The following is a 13,024-nucleotide window of genomic DNA, read 5'->3' as shown; positions in this document are numbered from 1 at the left end:
GTTATTGCTAAATACAGTAAAGCTGAATTGAAAACAAATAATTCAGCTTTAAAAAAATAAGAAAGTCCTGTAATGTGTGACAACATGGATGAATCCTGAGGACATAATGCTAAATTAAATAAGCCAGTTATAAAAGAACAAATACTTTTAGGTATATATAAGTTCGCTTACATGAGATGTCTGCTCACAGAAGCAGACAGCAATAGTCAAACTCACAGAAGCAAAGCTTTGAAATATGGCTGCTAGAGGCTAGGATAAGTGCAAAACACAGAGCCACTAACCAACAGGAATAAAATTTCAGTTTTGCAGAGTGTGCCTATAAATAAAAATACTGTATTACGCACTTAGTCTGTTAAGAGGACAGACCTCATGTTGTGTTGTTTCCACAATGAAGGATAAAATTCCATGAACCACTTATATTTCAATAGAAACTCATTAAAAATGTAAATTCAAGTATTTTTTTTAGTCAATGATGAAATCTCAGGAAGAGAGAAACAGAAAATCCTGTTGATAAATAATTTCATTAATGCATAGTGAATAAAGTCTCTTCAATCAATCAATCAAAAAGGAAAAGAATATATAATAATGATAAAACAAGGTTTCAGTTTTAGACTACTTCATAGTTGAGTTGCTCCTGATTGTACACAATTACCAGCTTCCTAGGTGGCACGGTGATAAAGAACCTGTCTGCCAAAGCAGGACAGGTTTGATTTCTGAGACACAGGTTTGATCTCTGAGTCAAGAAGGTCCCCTGGAGGTGGGCATGGCACCCACTCTAGTATTCTTGCCTGGAAAATTTCATGGACAGAGGGGCCTGGCGAGCTACAGTTCATGGGGTCGCACAGAGGTAGACATGACTGAAGCAACATAGTGCGCATGCTCTTATACAATTAAAGTGAAATGATTCAAGCAATAATTCAGATATTATATTTTGTGTTCTAGTAAATATTGTAAAGAAAAATCATATCAGCTTATTTTACTGATTTTGAAAATATTAAAAGTGCTTTAGGGATTAAAAACATAATTTACTAGGTTATATCATTGTAGTTTATTGTATCGATTGTTGTAATTTTGGATCCTCTGAAAAAATAGTCATGAAATGTTATATTTTATCTCCTATGTAATTTCTCATCTGGCCAATCCTCCTCCTTCTTCCTTCTCTTCCTCTCCAATTTCAGCATTCCTACTCTAACCTCACAAATTTAGCTAGCTAATTATCTGAATTTATTTAATCCTCATGATAGAACTTAAGAAAAAAATTTAAATGTCTGCACAAATGCCTAAAGAAAAAGGACAGAATTTTTCCAAAGCAAGCCTCTTCTTCTGATACCCTACTGCTCAAATTTAAGGTCAGCAACCCAGCAGGAATTAGAGGAACTCAATCCTTCTAAATGTGTTTGAGCAATCTACGGTGACCAAACAGCCAGCTGTATTTGCTCACATTTTCTGCTGCGCTGAGACCGAATTGCACTCTCCTTAGGTCAGGAGGAAAGCTCTGACTGACCTCATTGGGAGTTTTGCCAGTAAAAGGACAATAGTATTGGGCTCCTGACAGCAAGTGAAGTTTTTACAGGATAGCCAAGAATCAGATTACATCTTCAGCTCCGACTGTAGGCAAGGGAGAGAATAAAAATAAAGTGGGTATAAAAAACAAACAGAAACAAACAAAAAAAAAACATACAAACAAGACAGGTATCTATTTTAGAAGAATGATTTTCTATGCAAATATTCAGTTGCTATAAAGAATTGATCCTCCTTTACGGCACCCCACTCCAGTACTCTTGCCTGGAAAATCCCATGGATGGAGGAGCCTGGCGGGCTGCAGTCCATGGGGTCGCTAGAGTCGGGCACGACTGAGCGACTTCACTTTCACTTTTCACTTTCATGCATTGGAGAAGGAAATGGCAACCCACTCCAGTATTCTTGCCTGGAGAATCCCAGGGACGGGGGAGCCTGGTGGGCTGCCGTCTATGGGGTCACACAGAGTCGGACACGACTGAAGTGACTTAGCAGTAGCAGTATATTCAGTTCAGTTCAGTTCAGTCGCTCAGCCATGTCCGACTTTTTGGGACCCCATGAATCGCAGCATGCCAGGCCTCCCTGCTGCTGCTGCTGCTGCTGCTGCTGCTGCTGCTGCTGCTAAGTCGCTTCAGTCGTGTCTGACTCTGTGTGACCATATGGACGGCAGCCCACCAGGCTCCTCCGTCCCTGGGATTCTCCAGGCAAGAACACTGGAGTGGGTTGCCATGTCCTTCTCCAATGCGCAAAAGTGAAGAGTGAAAGTGAAGTCGCTCAGTCATGTCCGACTCTATGCGACCCCATGGACTGCAGCCTACCAGGCTCCTCCACCCATGGGATTTTCCAGGCAAGAGTACTGGAGTGGGTCACCATTGCCTTCTCAGCCAAGCCTCCTTATCTATCAGCAACTGCTGGAGTCTACCCAAACCTATGTCCACTGAGACAGTGATGCCATCCAACCATCTCATCCTCCGTCATCCCCTTCTCCTACTGCCCTCAATCTTTCCCAGCATCAGGGTCTTTTCAAATGAGTCAGCTCTTTGCATCAGGTGGCCAAAGTATTGGAGTTTCAGCTTCAACATCAGTCCTTCCAATGAACACCCAGGATCAAAATAAATGTGTTAAGAAGATGAAACGTTATGGGAACCAAGTAGTACTTTAGAAGTTTTATATTAAAAAAAAAATCACTGTTTGAAGACAATTTCATTTATAAAGGTGTGTGGGCAGGGTGTATGTGTTCAGGACATGGTTAGAAACTTATCTTTCACATTTGTACTATGGATATATGAATATCTCCATTCTTCATCCCTATTGGCAAAGTGTCACTATACCCATTGCTGCTGGTTATTATTTGGTAGAGCTGGTTCCTCTTGTTCATGGCCCACAGCACATCACACTACCTTATTATTCTTATGAAGTGGAAAGAGGAATAGTGAGAGGAGAGAGACTATTGGGTCCTACAGCTAGAATAATGCTTGACATTTCATGGGTTCCATAAGTGTATCATAACTATTGATGGCTGTTCAGCTATTTACTTGTTCAGGAATTAACATGAAAGGAGCATAGAAGTAACTTTACTTCTTTCAAGAATCAACATTTCATACTACCTGAGGTTCCTCTAATTTTTATTATTATGTGTTCAAACACATGTAATCTTATAAAAATGCAACATTTAGACTGAATAATATACATGATTGCAACTTTTAAAATGAAGTTTTTATTATATTTTTTTCTATTTCATCTTTTCTCTTATTTCCACTTTTCTACATCACTTCTGAACTTCTATTTATCAGTTGACCTATATATTCTTCTATTAATTATTTATTGGCAGTCATGTAGAAGTTCAGTTCAGTTCAGTAGCTCAGTCCTGTTTGACTCTTTCTGACACCATAGACTGTAGCACGCCAGGCCTCCTTGTCCATCAACAACTCCCAGAGTTTACTCAAACTCATGTCCATCGGTTGGCAGTGCCACCCAACCATCTCATCCTCTGTCATCCCCTTCTCATTCTGCCTTCAATCTTTCCCAGCATCAGGGTATTTTCCAATGAGACAGTTCTTCGCATCAGGTGGCCAAAGTATTGGAGTTTCAGCTTCAGCATCAGTCCTTCCAACGTATATTCAGGACTGATTTCCTTTAGGATGGAATGGTTGGATCTCCTTGCAATCCAAGGGACTCTCAAGAGTCTTCTCCAATACCACAGTTCAAAAGCATCAATTCTTTGGCTCTCAGCTCTCTTTACAGTCCAACTCTCACATCTATACATGACTACTGGAAAAACCATAGCTTTGACTAGATGGGCTTCTGTTGGCAAAGTAATGTCTCTGCTTTTTAATATACTGTCTAGATTGGTCATAACTTTTCTTCCAAGGAGAAAGTGTCTTTTAATTTCAGGGTTGCAGTCACCATCTTCAGTGACTTTGAAGCTCCCCAAAATAAAGTCTGTCACTGTTTCCCCTGTTTCCATATGTATTTGCCCTAAAGTGATGAGAGCAGATGCCATGATCTCAGTTTTCTGAATGTTGAGTTTAAAGCCAACATTTTCACTCTCCTCTTTCACATTCATCAAGAGGCTGTTTAATTCTTCAATTTCTGCCATAAGCGTGGTGCTATTTGCATATCTGAGGTTATTGATATTTCTCCCAGCATCTTGATTCCAGCTTGTACTTCATCCAGTCCAGCATTTCTCATGATGTACACTGCATATAAGTTAAATAAGCAGGATGACAATATACAGCCTTGACATACTCCTTTCCTGATTTGGAACCAGTCTGTTGTTCCATGTACAGTTCTAACTGTTGTTTTTCGACCTGCATACAGATATGATGGCTACTCCATTTCTGCTAAGGGATTCTTGCCCACAGTAGTAGACATAATGGTCATCTGAGTTAAATTCCCCGATTTCAGTCCATTTTAGTTCTCTGATTCCTAAAATGTCAACGTTCACTCTTGCCATCTCCTGTTTGACCACTTCCAATTTGCCTTGATTCATGGACTTAACATTCCAGGTTCCTATGCAATATTGCTCTTTAGAACATCAGACTTTACATCCATCACCAGTCACATCCACTACTGGGTGTTGTTTTTGCTTTGGTTCCATCACTTCATTCTTTCTGGAGTTATTTCTCCACTGATCTCAAATAGCATATTGGGCACCTACCCACCTGGGGAGTTCATCTTTCAGAGTCCTATATTTTTGCCTTTTCATACTGTTCATGGAGTTCTCAAGGCAAGAATACTGAAGTGGTTTGCCATTCCCTTCTCCAGTGGACTACGTTTTGTCAGAACTCTCCACCATGACCTGTCTGCCTTGGGTGGCCCTACATGGCATGGCTCATAGTTTCATTGAGTTAGATAAGGCTGTGGTCCATGTGGTCAGATTGGCTAGTTTTCTGTGATGTGGTTTTCACTCTGTCTGCCCTCTAATGGAGAACGATAAGAGGTTTAGGGAAGCTTCCTGATGGGAGAGACTAACAGAGGGGGGAACTGGGTCTTGTTCTGATGGGTGGGGCCATGCTCAGTAAATCTTTAATCCAATTTTCTGCTGATGGGTGGAGCTGTGTTCCCTCCCTTTTATTTTCCTGGGGCCAAACTATGGTGGAGATAATGATGATTATAGGGACCTCCTTCGAAAGGTCCCATGCAGACACTGCTATACTCAGTGCCCCCAACCCAGCAGCAGGCCACAGCCTACCCATGCCTCCACTGGAGACTCTTGGACACTCACAGGCAAGTCTGGGTCAGTTTTGTGGGGTCACTGCTCCTTTCTCCTGCATCCTGATGCACACAAGGTTCTGTTTGTGCTCTCCAAAAGTCGGTTTCCCCAGTCCTGTGTAAGTTCTGTCAGCTCTCTTGTGGGGTTAATGGTGACCTCCTCCAAGAGGGCTTATGCCATACCCAAGTCTGCTGCATCCAGAGCCCTTTCCCTGCAGCAGTCCATTGCTGACCCTTACCTCCACAGGAGACACTCAAACCCAGTGCTGTTTCAGTCTCTGTGGGCCTTTGGGTCCTGGTGTGCACAAGGTTAGTTTGAGCCCTCTGAGTGCGTCTGGCGGGTATGGGGTTTGAGGCTAAACTCGATTTTATCCCTCCTACCATCTTCCTGGGACTTCTCTGCCCTTGGATGTGGGATATTTCCTCACAGTCGCCCTAGCACTGGGCCATGCAGCCATCAATTAAGGTCCATGGGGCTACAGACATGGGGTCCCAAAAGAGTCAGAGACGACTGAGCAACAGAGCTGCCTTTATTGCGTGCAGCTCACTCCGGGTTTGCCTGTGTGCTCTTCCACACGTACTTTGTTTCTCCCATATGTACTCTCCTCCATTTTAGACATATTTTGTCATTATTTTAAAAAAATGGATCTTCTTACACAAACTTTTTAGTGTCTTACTCTTTCTCAGTGCTAACGCAAAACCTCCCATTTCAAACCACACCACATAAGAGGGAGTGGTGGGTATAAAGGCACAGTGGCCCTGTAGAGGAAAGCTCATCTACTCTTTTTACTGATGTCCTTGGCAGCAGATGTGGGGTTGTTTGAGGCTATTCTAATTAGTAAATTTGGCTTCCAGGTATCTACCACTCACAGTGCTTTTTCTGGGGACTGAGCTCACTGTTTCATTTATACATCAAGAAACCAGTTAATCTTGTTTTGACTACACTTTCCCCAAAATGCCTGAGTCCTGGTGTTTGGGCTTCCCCTTGTCTCTTGGCAGAGCCCCCATTCTCTGTTCCTGGGCTTCTACACTATGCTGGACATTGGCAGACCTCTTTTATAATCACCACTTTGAAAGAAGAGGTTTAATTAACATAATACAGCCTGGCAGTAGTGAACAGCATATGGGAAGCTGAAAATTCCCACTAAGCCCAGCCTGTTCAATGTCCTCAGCCTCACTCTCGATCAGTGTAGGGGCAGAAACAAGTCCTTCTGGCTGAAGCTGCAAGGGGGCCTGTCTCATGCCTGTGTTCAGTGCTATAATATCCACACTTCTGGCAATCTATCCTCTCCCTAGGTTCTTTGCCTCTTTCCCATAATGGGTTTTCTTCTCTTTGGTGCACTCTCAGAAGAATAAACCAATCTCTCAATTAACCTGAAATTGGAAACAGACATCACTACTCTTCTTTCCTCTTTCTCAAATGGAAAAACTGCCGTAACAACAAAAACCTCAAGCTCTTGTTGGAAGACACCAGCAAAGCTCCTGCGGTTCTCAGTTACTAAACTTTTTACTCCCTTCTAGGGATAGGCCCAACAAAGTCTCTGCAATTATCACAGCTTACAACAACATATATTATGTCAATTTCCTTTCTGCTAAACACATGGTTGTATCTCTTCCAGATAAGATGAGGCGAGCAATTATAAGGACCAAACTACCTACCCTCCTACACTATTTTAGACATCAGAACAGGAACACAAGGCAAATTTAGAATCAAAATGTAGAGAAGCTGTAATGGGATGCCACTGAAAGGTAAAAACTAATGCAGAGAACTGGGACCCATTGCCTTTAGAGGTAAGATTACATTTAAAGAGAAGTTAAAATCAGAAGACAGCATTAAAATAATGCTGAAAACATCCAAGTGTTGGTGGAAATATGAATCTGTAAACATGATAAAAGAGCCTTTCATTACTAATCATAGCCCAGCGACATTAGCACTCCTGCTCTAAGGACTTGGGTGGCCCACGGTGAACTTGACAGCACCTTAGATTTTTCCCTTTCTTCCTTAGGTTTAAAGATTTTAGTTTACAAAGTCTTTCTTTGTTCTCTTTAAAGCTGACTAGTCCCTTTGAACTACAGGTCAGAAATGTGTGTTCACAGCCTGATCTATTTTGCACAGTCGGAGACTAATTCTCATTTGAGCTATACAGAACTTCAGTGCTTTGGAAGGGCTTACACCTCATCTAGAGATTATTACACAGTTTTGTCGAAATGGAACAGCTCTCTATCCACCCACCTAAATGCATTTGTTCATAATAAATTACCTGGCAGAGATCTCTATATAGTCTAATGAACAACCTGAAGATCTTGTAGTATTCCCTTTTGCCTTCCAAATATATTTTTATAAATATATATGTAGATTGAAAAAATATAGCTTTTTAATAATGCTTTTTAATTTACTCATTTTCAATCTTCTTTCCTATTTAAATTCTGATCACATCTATAATGACAGATGGTAACCAGACTTATCGCTTGTGATTTGTAGAAATATTGAATCACTGTATTGTACACCAAGAACTAACATAGTGTTGTGGGCAAGTTATACTTCAAAAATCAAACAACCAAATAAACAAACACATGGAAAAAGAGGTCAGATTTTTGGCTACCATAGGTGAGGGTATTTTTTGTCTTTTCATACTGTTTCTGGGGTTCTTGCAATGAGAATACTGGAGTGGTTTGCTATTTCTTCCTCCAGTGGACCACACTTTGTCAGAACTCTTCACTATGACCAGTGCATCTTGGGTGGCCCTGAATGGCATGGCTCATAGTCTCACTCAGTTACACAAGCTCCTTATGGCAAATAGAAAGGAAAAAAGTGGAAGCAGTGACAGATATTATTTTCTTGAGCTCCAAAATCACCGAGGATGGTGAATGCAGTCATTAAGAGAAATTTTAGTGACTGCAGAAATTAATAGATACTTGATCCTTGAAAGGAAAGCTATGGCAAACTTAAAAAACAGAGACATCACATTGCCAAAAAAGGTCCATATAGTCAAAGCTAAGGTTTTTCCAGGAGTCATTCATATATGTGAAAGTTGGGACCTAAAGAAGGCTGACCAATGAAAGAATTGATGCTTTCAAATTGTAGTGCTGAAGAACAGTTTTGAGAGTCCCTTGGACTGCAAAGAGATCAAACCAGTCAATCCTAAAGGATATCAACCCTGTATATATTCTTTGGAAGGACTGTTGCTGAAGCTGAGGCTCCAGTATTTTGGCCATGTGATGCAAAGAGCCAACTCATTGGAGAAGACCCTGTGCTGGGAAAGGTTGAAGGCAAAAGGAGAGGGGGATGGCTGAAGACAAAATGGTTAGATAGCACCACCAACTCGGTGGACATGAATTTGAGCAAACTCAGGGATATAGTGAAGGACAGAGAAGCCTGGTGTGCTGCAGTCAGTGGGATTGGAAAGAGTGAAACGTGATTTAGTAACTGTAAAACAACAACAACAATAATAAGATGTGAGTGTGTAGAAGAAGGGGAAATTATATTAAAGTGATCAAAAGATGCAAGTCAAGAAAATCAAGTTCTGATATTAAATATAACAAAGCTAGTGGAGGTGACAGAATTCCAGCTGTGCTATTTCAAATCCTACAAGATGATGTTGTGAAAGTGCTGCACTCAATATGCCAGCAAAATTGGAAAACTCAGCAGTGGCCACAGGAGTGCAAAAGGTCAGTTTTCTTTCCAATCCCAAAGAAAGGCAATGCCAAAGAATATTCAAGCTACCATGCAATTGCACTTATCTCACATGCTAGTAAAGTAATGCCCCAAATTCTCCAAACCAGGCTTCAACAGTATGAGAACTGTGAACTTCCAGATGCTCAAGCTGGATTTAGAAAAGGCAGAGGAACCAGACATAAAAATGTGGACATCCACTGTATCATCAAAAAAGCAACAGAGTTCCAGAAAAATATCTACTTCTGCTTTACTGAATATGCCAAATACTTGGACTGTGTGGATCATAACAAACTGGAAAATTCTGAAAGAGATGGAAATACCAGACCACCTGACCTGCCTCCAGAGAAATCTGTATGAAGGTCAAGAATCAACAGTTAGAACTGGACATGGAACAACAGACTGGTTCCAAATCAGGAAAGGAATATGTCAAGGCTGTATATTGTCACCCTGCTTATTTAACTGATATGCAGTGTACACCATGAGAATTGCTGGACTGGATGAAGTACAAGCTGGAATCAAGATTGCAGGCAGAAATATCAATAACCTCAGATATGCAGATGACACCACCCTTATGGCAGAAAGTGAAGAAGAACTAAATAGCCTCTTGATGAATGTGAAAGAGAAGAGTGAAAATGTTGGCTTAAAACTCAGCATTCAGAAAACTAAGATCATGGCATCCAGTCCTATCACTTCATGGCAGATAGATGGGGAGAGAGTGGAAACAGTGAGAGACTAATTTTTTGGGCTCCAAAATCACTGCAGATAGTTTTTGCAGCCATGAAATTAAAAGACACTTCCTCCTTGGAAGAAAAGTTATGACCAATCTAGATAGTATATTAAAAAGCAGAGACATTACTTTGCCAACAAAGGTCCATCTAGTCAAAGCTATGGTTTTTCCAGTAGTCATGTACGGATTGTGAGAGTTGGGCTATAAAGAAAGCTGAGCACCGAAGAATTGATGATTTTGAACTGAGGTGCTGGAGAAGACTCTTGGGAGTCCCTTGGACAGCTAGGTGATCCAACCAGTCCATCATAAAAGAAATCAGTCCTGAATATTCATTGGAAGGACTGGTGCTAAAGCTGAAACTCCAATACTTTGGCCACCTGATGCAAAGAACTGACTCATTTGAAAGAACCTTGATGCTCGGAAAGATTGAAGGTAGGAGGAGAAGTGGACAATAGAGGATAAGATTTTTGGATGACATCACCGACTCAATGGATATGAGTTTGAGTAAACTCCGGGAGTTGGTGATGGACAGGGAGGCCTGGCATGCTGCAGTCATGGGGTCACAAAGAGTTGGACATGACTGAGCGACTGAACTGAACTGAACTGAATTTAGTTAATATTTTTAAAGATTATCTGTTTTGAAAGGGAGAAAATGTTGAGGGTGTTTGGATGGTAAAAGAAGGGGTAGAATTAAAGCATTTCTTAGAATAGAATTTTAATATTATCACAAATTCTCCCCATACAGGTCCTCCCCTTCGAATATGCACTGGCCTTCAAATTGTGTTTGGGGCTTCCTCTGTGACTCAGCTGGTAAAGAATCCCCCTGCAATGCAGGAGACCCTGGTTCAATTCCTGGGTTGGGAAGATCCCCTGCAGAAGGGATAGGCTACCCAATCCAGTATTCATAGGCTTCCCTGGTGGCTCAGATACTAAAGAATCTGCCTGCAATGCAGGACACCTGAGTTCGATCCCTGGGTTGGGAAGATCCCTTGGAGGAGGGCATGGCAATCCACTTCAGTATTCTTGTCTGGAGAATCCCCATGAACAGAGGATTCTGGCAGACTACAGTTCATGAGGTGGCCAAGAGTTGGACATGACTGAGCGATTAAGCATAGCATAGCATAGACTTGTGTTAATCCACATAATCTGGCAGATGTGAATTTGTTACTTAAGATCTAAGGCTCTAAGAAATTTTGTAGCTTCGTCTCTTGCCCTTTTTGAGGGCTGGTTTCTGGGCATGCATCCTGTGCAGTCTTACAGAGCACCAGACTTAGAAGGACCTATGTTGGTTAAATACTCTGTTATTAATATAACAAATTATGAAGCTGGCCCTGCCCTTTGGACACTCTGAGATCACCAGAATCTAAATAAATCAAAGGAGCTTCCTTAGGAATGAAAGACCAGTTGGGGAAAAAGATCCTACTGTCTCAGCCATTCTTTCTGATATTAACCACTGGTTGACCTGTAGTTGAATGCAAATGTATGAGTGAGTACAGGAAGATCCAAAAGAAATATTGCTCAGGAAACTCATGAAATTGTGAGAAATAAAAAAAACAAGGTTGTGTTAAGCCAATATATTTTGGATTGATTTTTTTGGGTAGCAATATACAACTGAAAGAGCCTCAAATATGGTAGAGATGTCTAAAGAATAGACTTGAATGAAAATATGAAGACTTCTGTTCACTGTATTAAACTCTTAGATTTTGTTTGCTGACGACTATTAATCCATTGATTATGAAAACATTTTAAGTTTAGTTTTTAAGTGGAGATCATTGCCTAAAAATATGTAAAGACTTCAGCTTGAGGGTTTATGGCTGATTGAATGCTTAATTATTTGCAATACAATTCAGACACATTATTATATTAAAATTTGTAGATGTCACCTCATTTCATAATGTTGCTTATTTAGAATTTTTAACGTATGGTTTATAGAAATAGGAATTCAGGATAAAACAAGAAAAATTTTTATAAAAATATTTGCTACCTAGATGAGTGAAAGGAAATGGATTGCTTTAAAATTGTGATAATTTGAAAAGACAAAGTGTAGAAAGTTGGCACAATTACACATTACCCAAGCACTGTAAAATCTAAATGTTTATAAAGACTTGTCTTCAAAAAGTGAATAATAGATCATTGTTATTTTAAAAATGTTTTTGAAGAAAAAGTTTTGATAATTACTTAATATCAACTATTTACTCTGTTCTGTGGACCTTGAAGTGTTATAAATCACATTATTGTGATAGAAATAGAAACTGTTCTTATTATTATAAGTAGAGACTGTTAAATAAGATCAGTCTTTGGCCTAGTAAAAATATTTATGAGTCTTGATTTTTTCTAATAATGTTTTTTGAGACGTAAGAAGTAATCTATATGATTCTTTAGTATGTGTCTGTCTAGACATTTATATTTTCTCAAGTTCAAAAATCAAGCTCCTCTTAATAGTGAATTAAATGGAGTGTACAGAGTTTCAATATAAGTATTTTGACATTGAAATAAAGTCAACATTTTGCAGCACCAGCATCAACAGGAGCACATGTCCCCAAATTCCATTGAATATATTACCTTTAATGTTTCTGAACTTATCCAAATAATGGCTTCCCTCGGTACCCATGCACTGGTTTGTAAAAATAATATTTGTGTCTATGGCAACCCACTCCAGTACTTTTGCCTGGAAAATCCCATGGATGGAGGAGCCTGGTGGGCTGCAGTCCATGGGGTCGCTAAGAGTTGGGCACGACTGAGCGACTTCACTTTCACTTTTCACTTTCATGCATTGGAGAAAGAAATGGCAACCCACTCCAGTGTTCTTGCCTGAAGAATCCCAGAGACGGGGGAGCCTGGTGGGCTGCCGTCTCTGTGGTCGCACAGAGTCGGACACGACTGGAGTGACTCAGCAGTAGCAGGACAAATAAGCCCCATGTAGAATCACTAAGAGATATTCTGGAAAATAAAATAAGTGTTTAACTTTATTTACAGTTCTTCATTATTATCCTTCTTAAAAGCACTTATTGCACACTTAAAACTCCCAATCCTGCTTTCTCGCTACAGAATGTTAACCAATCATATATAAAATACTTTTCTGCATTCTTAATTGTACTTAGAGCAATGATCACCAAGCCAAGACTAAAAAGTGAATTGCCAAGGAGTCTGTTTTGACCTCTCTAAACTGTCATCAAATAATGCAATTTTTTTCTAGGATTGATCAAATATTGAGTAAGTCTATACAAGATAGTAAAATTTATATTATTAAAAAAATTGCTTACTGTTCCTGGTGGTTAAGGCAATCTAGGTTATGAGAACTTTGCTCACTTTGCAGAGTTGTGATGTATGGAATATGTCAACATGAGCAGTACTACATTTGATGTTTCTTAGCTGAATACACAAGGCAA

Source organism: Bos indicus x Bos taurus, chromosome 3 (assembly GCF_003369695.1).
Source record: "Bos indicus x Bos taurus breed Angus x Brahman F1 hybrid chromosome 3, Bos_hybrid_MaternalHap_v2.0, whole genome shotgun sequence".
In the NCBI taxonomy this organism is placed as follows: Eukaryota; Metazoa; Chordata; class Mammalia; order Artiodactyla; family Bovidae; genus Bos; species Bos indicus x Bos taurus.
Note: the sequence above shows the minus strand (reverse complement) of the source record.